We start from the raw sequence: 8,910 nt of genomic DNA on the forward strand, positions 1-8,910 counted from the left end.
GTTTCGGAACGCGTTGAAAATCATTTTGGTGGGTACTGGAAATGTTCTAAGCCCACATAAATATTTTCAGTTCAGACGGACGCTGAAAAATGTCGTCGTGAATAGTGAAAGTACTTTTTGGGATATTTATGGAAAGCCACCTTTTGGGGCTTTTCCCAAAAGGCTTCTAGAAGGACTTGGGGATCAAGGAACCCCCTTTGGGGGGGCCCATGAAGGTGGGACATTGGAGGGTGCAGCTCCTCCATGGGGCTCCACTTGTCATCCCTTTATGCCTTTTATACCCTTTGTGTGTGACATAAAGTGGGGGCACTTTTGGTATTTCAGAATACCCATCCTACCCCTTGGTTTCCCTATAAATAGGAGGTGAGGGGGCTTCCCAAACCTCATCCCTTTGCTCTCATACAAGTGCCATGCAATGATCTGGCTTCTTCTCTCCCTCCCAGCGAAATAGTTTCGTGGAGCCGAAAGGCTGTCTGGGTTCCGGCAGGAACTAGTTCTGGACGGCGAAGCCCTGCCAGATAGATGACACCGTATGTGTGCAACTCTGTAGAGAGATCGTAGTTTCGGTCTTAGTTCGTGAGTGCCTCCCAAAGGGCTGTCCATGTGCCCGTCCGAGTTTCAAAGGTCCTCTCGAAGGGCTGTCTGAGTGACCGTTCGAGTTTCGAAGGTCCTCCCGAAGGGCTGTCCGCGACACCATTCGGGGGGGGGGGGGATGTTTGACCGCCTCCTGGAGGGCTGTCCGAGGAGCAGATGAGGGTATACATCCTCATGGTTGGGAGGTTGTAAATCCTAGCTGCGGGGATCTGCACCGCCGTTCGTCATCGACTCTACTTCCCGCTGCGCTACGAGTCGGTAACAAAAAAGATCAAACCATGTATGCAGTCTCCATAGTGGTCCTGGGCTGGTGCGTAGGTTGGAAATTTTTTGTTTTCTGCTGCGTTACCCTACAGTGGCATCTTGAGCCGTGCTATGCGTAGATGCAGGTTACGATCTAGAATACATGGAGATGTATGGGTATTGCATAATATAATTTTGGAATAGATGAGATCTATTGCTGAAAATTATTTATGCGGGTGACAGATGAAATCTGTTACCCAACGTTCTTGTTGCTTCCCTAGAATTTGCGTTTGCTCAATCTCGAGACAGCATGGTGGAATTTGACAAAGTTCTGGCAATACGTGATCCTGATTGATCATGGAAGTGCTATCAGTTCTTTGGGTTCAGCCGTAGTCAAAAGAAAGATGAAATTTGCAGATGAAAGGTCATTGCAGATATGATCTGCATGGGGGTCATGCGTATGACAAAGTTTAGTTTGGGGTTCGAGATTTTATTATATTGTGCTTCATACATCCTGAGATGTTAATCTAGCGACTTGAATTATCATACTTGATGATGGACGTAGGTAGCTTCGGTTTGTTTCGAAACCTTAGAAGCCACGTAAAACCTTTTTTGTATGAACCGATTAGAGGCGTCTAACTTGATTTTGCAGGATGGTTTGCATGTGATGTGGTATAGGAGTGCTCATAATAATTTTATTATGTATGAGATGACTATATAATGTAATTAACATGACCTGCGTGTCATGATTCGGCATGATGGCTGGAGCCATATGATTGCACTTTAATGACCTGCATGTCAACCTTAAGTAATGCATTTATTTTATCTGCTATGGAGATAGCGATATTATCTGGTGCACCGACAAGGTGGTGGCAATCTTCACGAAGGTGAACACCGACACGAATGCTGAAGACGAAGAAATGAAAGACTTCTCCGTCAGAAAGGGCTATACCATATCATGCTATTATGAATTGCCTGAGATGTTTATCCCTTCGATGCACCCTTATTGATTGCGCTGTAGTCGCTTTTTATTAGGGTGATCTCTCACAAAAATATCAAAGTAGTTAGTGTTCTCCCAAGTGTAGCACCATCATGGCACCTATATTTTCGGGGTGTGCCGTGTCACATGGGTACAAACGATTAGAGAAGTGTGAGGTGGGTGAGTTGAGACCTCGCAGCAAGATCACTTGGTTGTCTTGACGTTCAGGCATGACCGTCATGAGCTCGGAACACACGCATCGAAAGATGAACAAGAGTCACATAGAGATGTGATTGGCAAGTTGGCCTACCGGTTGAGATTTTTTGTCATCAGTGGTGTTACACCAATGGCGAACAATTGAAATGTGGGCCTTGTATCACTCACAATCAATTTTGAGAGATATTGATTTGAGTGGGAGCGCACTGTTGAATTAACATGTTTAATTTTCAGTGCAATTAATTATGAACATTGTCTAAGTGTTTCTTGCAAAATAGTTGTAGAATAATGGCTCGTGTTTCCACCTTCCTTGTTAAAATTGAATAGCTGTTAAATATCTGGTTAAAACTTTACGATTGGTAACGTAATGTGAGGATTGTCCTCAAAAGTGCCGAGAAGGACTTTGTCCTATCGCATGCTTTCCGTATCCTCCCACTAATGCTATGGATCATGCGACTCTCGTCCTTCGATCCAAAAGCTAGAATTCTAGAATATGTTTGCTTCCATGAAACCCAAACTTCGAAAGTTGGGATAGTTATATGATATTCATGGAAGTGAAAATTAATTTTCAGATACAAACAAAGGCTGAAAGATAGGAAATATCCAAAGTAATGTTTGTTTGCAAGTATTAGTAAAAGTGTTTACTATGCATTTTACTGTTGGGAAAGGGATCCAGAAGAACACCTGTCATATGATGAAAGGTGAATAAAACAACAACTTAAAGAGAAAGGAAGTGGCCAAAGGGTGTTAGTATGAATTACACGCCTAGGAAGTCCGGGTCTAACTCCACTCTTAAGTTGGGTGCTTCTTTTGTGAGTAGGAGAAGTACTAAAAGTTAAACTTTTAGAAGTATAAAGGCAGAAAGAAAGATGACTAGAATATCCACCTCATGTATGAATGTCATACAAGTTTTTGATGTATAGTAAGCTGGTCAAAGATATAGTTCTTGGGAATTATGGTTAAACATGTTAATCACTAATTCTTGGTTATTGTGAGTTAATCACAAAGATACCCGCTCGATTGCATTCTGTTGCGAATCAATGTAAGAGCTACTATGGCCTAAAAGACTAGCCAGAAATGAGGTTAAGGTATACACAGGGAACATAGTAAATATTACTATACCTTCCATCGGTGTATTGACGTTTGTATTTATTTTCATAATTCATTTAGAGTTGTACAAACTCTAGCCCATTGCATAAGGTATCTTGCAAGAATGTTGTTCATAAGAGAACCTTTTATGTTCGATGTTATGAATAACACAAGGGCCGTACTTTCATTATGAATGAGATGTATGTTATGAGTATTGATAATAATACAATACCTCTGGGTTTACTTTCATTATTCATTTTAGAGTTTCATACACTCTTGCCCATTGCACAATGTTTGTTGCAAAAGAGTTGTTCACAAAAACAACAATTGTTGTTAAGTATTATGAATAACATGAAGGGCCATGCTTCCATCCAAGATGGGATGTATGTTATGAATATTGATGGTAATATGATACATCCATAACACTGACGCTAAATGTCACAAGACTAAAAGAATACCACACAAGTGTGGCACTACATTTGGTCACATTGGAGAAACCCTCATGGAAAATTCCATTATGATGGATTTTGAAGTCTTTTTGATTTTGAATCATCTGACACTTGCAACTTTCCTTCGAAAAGTGAAGTGACTAAAATACCGTTCACAGGCCATAAGGAACGAACAACAAACTTATTAGTGATCATACATTTGATGTGTGTAGTCCGATAAATGTTGTTAGTGGTGGTTTTATTTATCTTCAGAAATGACTCAAGTAGATATATGAATATTTACTTGATGAGACGTAAGTCTGGATCTTTTGAAATCATTCAAAAGGTTTTCAAAAATGAAGTAGAAGTTATTGTAACAAGAAAATTATGTTTCTGCAATTTGATTGCACAAAGGAATATTTGAGTTACATGTTTAGCGAATGTCTGATGAGTTGTGAAAGGGGTTTCATAACTTGCACCTCCCGGAACACCACTGCAAGTGAAAAGTCCGTGGAGATGTAATCTAACCATTTATGACATGGTAAGGTCAAAGAATACATAAATAAATTTGCCATTATCCCTTTTAAAGTGATGCTTTAGAGACTGTGGTTTTTACACTGAAAAGAGCTACATCGGGTCTGTTGAAATGAAGCCATGGTATGGTACGCCCAACCATGTTATATCTTTTCTTAACATTTGGAATATGGGGCTTGTGTAAAAGGTTACAAGCCTATTCCAAATCAGACAAGTGCTACTTTGTAGGTTATACCAAAATGTTGGGTATTCCTCCCTCACTATACCGAGGCAAATAGTTTTGCCGCGAAACAGTGTGCTTTTAAAGAGAATGGTTCTTTCAAAAAGGTGAGTGGGAGAATAGTGCAAATCGACGAGATAAACAGTATCTTTGTCATCAGATCAAAGGAAAGAGACCTTGGAAGTAATTCCATAGTTTCCTACTGCGACTGATACAGAAGTCTCTACAATAAAATGTATGAACTTCAATCGAACTTGCAGTTGAACCACGTAGGCAAGGCTCGTCCAAACCTCTCAGGTGTGCAAACGAGATATTGTTGTTAGACAACATTATACCTACGATACACAAGGAAGTGTTGATGGGCCCTGACTCCGGAATTGGCTAAATGCCAATACAACCCGAGTTAGTTTCCATATAAGTGATTCAAGATTAAAACCTTGATACACCTTTCGGAAGACTTAGAGTCTAACGAATATTTATGGAACTTAAAACTGATACGGATAAAAATGTTTTATCCATAAAGCTCGACTTGTTGAAATAACAAGTTCAAGAGTTGACTACGGTGAGGTTGTTTTCATCGTAGCGATGCTTAAAGTCGGTTCGGGTTTAACTAGCAATTAATACACATTTCAATCATGAGATCTGAAACATGGATGGCAATAGGATTTCCATCTGATGGAAATGAAACCAAGGACTTGCATGTGTTACAGTCCAAGGCATTTTGTCTATCCAGAGGATGCTAGTAAGGGTGCAAACTTCAGAGTTCCAGCGATGGACAGAAGAGAGCAAAATGGAGTTGGAATCTTCGTGCTTTGATGAAATGGTCAAAGGGGTTTAACTTCATCAATGGGTAACGAAGATGCTTGTAATTCAAGAAAGTAAGTGGGAGCGTAATAATATTTCTAAAAACCTTGTGTGCTTGACACATTGTTAATTGGAAATAAATTTCTTGACACGAATTAGGACTTCATTTGAAAATAGTTTTTTGATGAAGTGCTTAGGCTAAATAGCCTCAATATTAGGCATAATGATCTATGGAGATAGATTTACCTAATAGGGCTAAGCAATAAATACATATTGACAAGATGCTAAAACCGTTTAGCACTAAGAACGACAAGGAGTGATTCTTGGCAAAGTAACATGGAAAGAGTTTTTGCAAGAATCAGTGTCCCAAAACACTGATGAGCAAAATATATGATGGAGATTCCACACACTCATGTGTTTGGATTAATCATGGATTCCATGGTATGTAAAACAACCAGATATGTCCAATACTCCCAAGATGTTGCGAGTATGGATACTAAAGTGATCAAAGTACTGATCATGGGACAACAGTGAAAGATGCCATTGAGTACTAGATTAAGTACGGATGATATGTTTTCTCGCAAGCGGAGATCATGAAGAGTTCGTTGTAAAATGTTACATCGATACAGTCTTCATCTTTTCTCCGTGCGATTTTCGATTTAAATTAAGGGTTTTGTGTAATACACAATATGGTGGCACGGTAGTTGGAAATTATTCCCAACAGGATACTGTGGCGAATTCTATAACAAATGACTAAGTATGTTGATGCTTTAGAAGAGACAAACAAGATGTTGAATTGTATAGTTCATTCATGAACTTAGTATGGTTCCAAGATGGCTTTTGTCAATGGGATACTACTGCAGGTAGTTTCTCCATAACTCAGTCTGAGGAATCCAGGTTCGACCTGTGATTCACATACATAAAAGCCAAGTCCACACAAAATATGAATTTTGTGAAAGCGTGAAAACGCGATGATATGCAGAGATAGACATGGAGCTGAAGTTGTCAGATCTGATGGACATCAGGCTATACCATATGCGAAGCATTTTTTACACCGGCATGCCATAGGTGTAAAGTGCATTAGCATTAACTAGATTATTGACTCTAGTGCAAGTGGGAGTCTCTAGGAGATATGCCCTAGAGGCAATAATAAATGCTATTATTTATCTCCGAGTTCATAATTATGTTTATGTTCCATGCTATAACTGCAATGATTCTCGAGTATGCAATATCCACGAGGCTCAGAGGAAGACTCATATGCACGTGTGGAATAATGAACGGTAAGAAGTATTCCTAGTTTGGACTCTAAGACTAGCTCAACTGTTGCATGATGGTTCCGTTTTCCTGATCATGGGCATGTCTATGCCAGCAACTTTGAGAGCACAATGTTAAGAGAACATTTGTGTTGAATCAACCCGGTTTGATGTTATGCTATGAGATTCATTCGTCACAAGTTAATGGTAAATAACACAGAGATGGTTAACGTTTGCATGATTCCTTAGACCATGAGATTATCGAGTTTCTTCATTCTTGCTTCATGAACTTTGGGGTTTGTTAAACGTCATCCGTAAATGGGTGGCTATTACAGCGGCTTACGAGTTCATGGAAAAGTGTGACAAGTAACTTGATAGCTCAAGATTGGGATTTGCTCCTCTAACGATGGAGAGATATTCTCGGTCCCTCTCGGTATTACGGTATCCATCATCGTTTGGCCAGACACAGTGTGATTTGATCACAGGGATGCCGGAACACGGAAACGAGAAAAGAGAACAAAACCAGTAACGAGGTAACTAGCATAGTGGACAAGTTGTTGATACACGTGGATGCAAGTAAATCTCACCTCGGGTCTTTGTAACATACCACGAAGCAACAGGAATAGCACACAGCAACTGGAGGTTCACTCGAATATTCATTCGTGTGGGTATAGGGGTCAATATGGGTGTCCAGGGCTCCGATGTTGATCATTGATCGGAAGGGGTTCCGGGTCATGTCTATACTTCAGCGAACCTATAGGGTCACACGCTTAAGGGTCATCTATCTGCTGAATACTAGACAGGGAGTCTGAGAGAAAATCACCAAAAAAAGTTTCGGACACCGGAAAAGTTTCGGACAGTGGAAAAGGTTCCGCAGAGGGAGGTCATCGGATGAGTTCTGATGAAACTGAAAGGTTGTTTCAGGGGATACCATTAAGTCAAATTGGTTTCGTCACATGCCTGATAATTCTTGGAGGGTGCCAGAATCATTCTGGAAGCTTTCTGGAATTTTCCGGGATAATAACCGGATATGCTCCGGAGCTGCCGGAACCACTTCAGATGCTTTTCGCAGATGAAAATCACTAAACCGGAATTGTTTCGGAACGCGTTGAAAATCATTTTGGTGGGTACTGGAAATGTTCTAAGCCCAAATAAATATTTTCAGTTTGAATGGACGCTGAAAAATGTCGTCATGAATAGTGAAAGTACTTTTTGGGATATTTATGGAAAGCCACCTTTTGGGGCTTTTCCCAAAAGGCTTATAGAAGGACTTGGGGATCAAGGAACCCCCTTTGGGGGGGCCCCATGAAGGTGGGACGTTGGAGGGTGCAGCTTCTCCATGGGGCTCCACTTGTCATCCCTTTATGCCTTTTATACCCTTTGTGTGTGACATAAAGTGGGGGCACTTTTGGTATTTCAGAATACCCATCCTACCCCTTGGTTTCCCTATAAATAAGAGGTGAGGGGGCTGCCCAAACCTCATCCCTTTGCTCTCATACAAGTGCCATGCAATGATCTGGCTTCTTCTCTCCCTCCCAGCGAAATAGTTTCATAGAGCCGAAAGGCTGTGTGGGTTCCGGCAGGAACTAGTTCTGGACGGCGAAGCCCTGCCGGATAGATGACACCGTATGTGTGCAACTCTGTAGAGAGATCGTAGTTTCAGTCTTAGTTCGTGAGAGCCTCCCGAAAGGCTGTCCGTGTGACCGTCCGAGTTTCGAAGGTCCTCTCGAAGGGCTGTCCGAGTGACCGTTTGGGTTTCGAAGGTCCTCCCGAAGGGCTGTCCGCGACACCATCCGGGGGGGATGTTCGACCGCCTCCCGGAGGGCTGTCCGAGGAGCAGATGAGGGTATACATCCTCGCGGTTGGGAGGTTGTAAATCCTAGCTGCGGGGATCTGCACCGCCATTCGTCATCGACTCTAGTTCCCACTGCGCTACGAGTCGTAACGAAAAAGATCAAACCATGTATGCTATCTCCATAGTGGTCCTGGGCTAGAGTGTAGGTTGGAAATTTTTTGTTTTCTGCTGGGTTACCCTACAGGTATGGTGGCTGTTTTGAGAAAGATATAAGGAGGTTTATGTGTGATAGAGCGTATCGTATCACAGGGTTTGGATGCACCGGCGAAGTTTGCACCAACTCTTAAGGTGAGAAAGGGCAATGCATGGTACCGAAGAGGCTAGCAATGGTGGAAAGGTAAAAGTGCGTATAATCCATGGACTCAACATTAGTCAAAAGAACTCATATACTTATTGCAAAAATTTAGAAGTCATCAAAAATTAAGCACTATGTTCATGCTCCTAGGGGGATAGATTGGTAGGAAAAGACCATCACTCGTCCCCGACCGCCACTCATAAGGATGCACAAGCCAGGTACACTTCATGTTTCAAATTTGTCACACAACTTTAACCATACGTGCATGCTACGGGACTTGCTAACTTCAACACAAGCATTCTTTAAATTCATAATCACCTCAACTAGCATGACTCTAATATCACTACCTCCATATCTCAAAACAATTATCAAGCATCATATTGATCATAGCATCCAATTC

The sequence above is a fragment of the Triticum dicoccoides genome, chromosome 1B (genome assembly GCF_002162155.2).
Source record: "Triticum dicoccoides isolate Atlit2015 ecotype Zavitan chromosome 1B, WEW_v2.0, whole genome shotgun sequence".
Taxonomy (NCBI): domain Eukaryota; kingdom Viridiplantae; phylum Streptophyta; class Magnoliopsida; order Poales; family Poaceae; genus Triticum; species Triticum dicoccoides.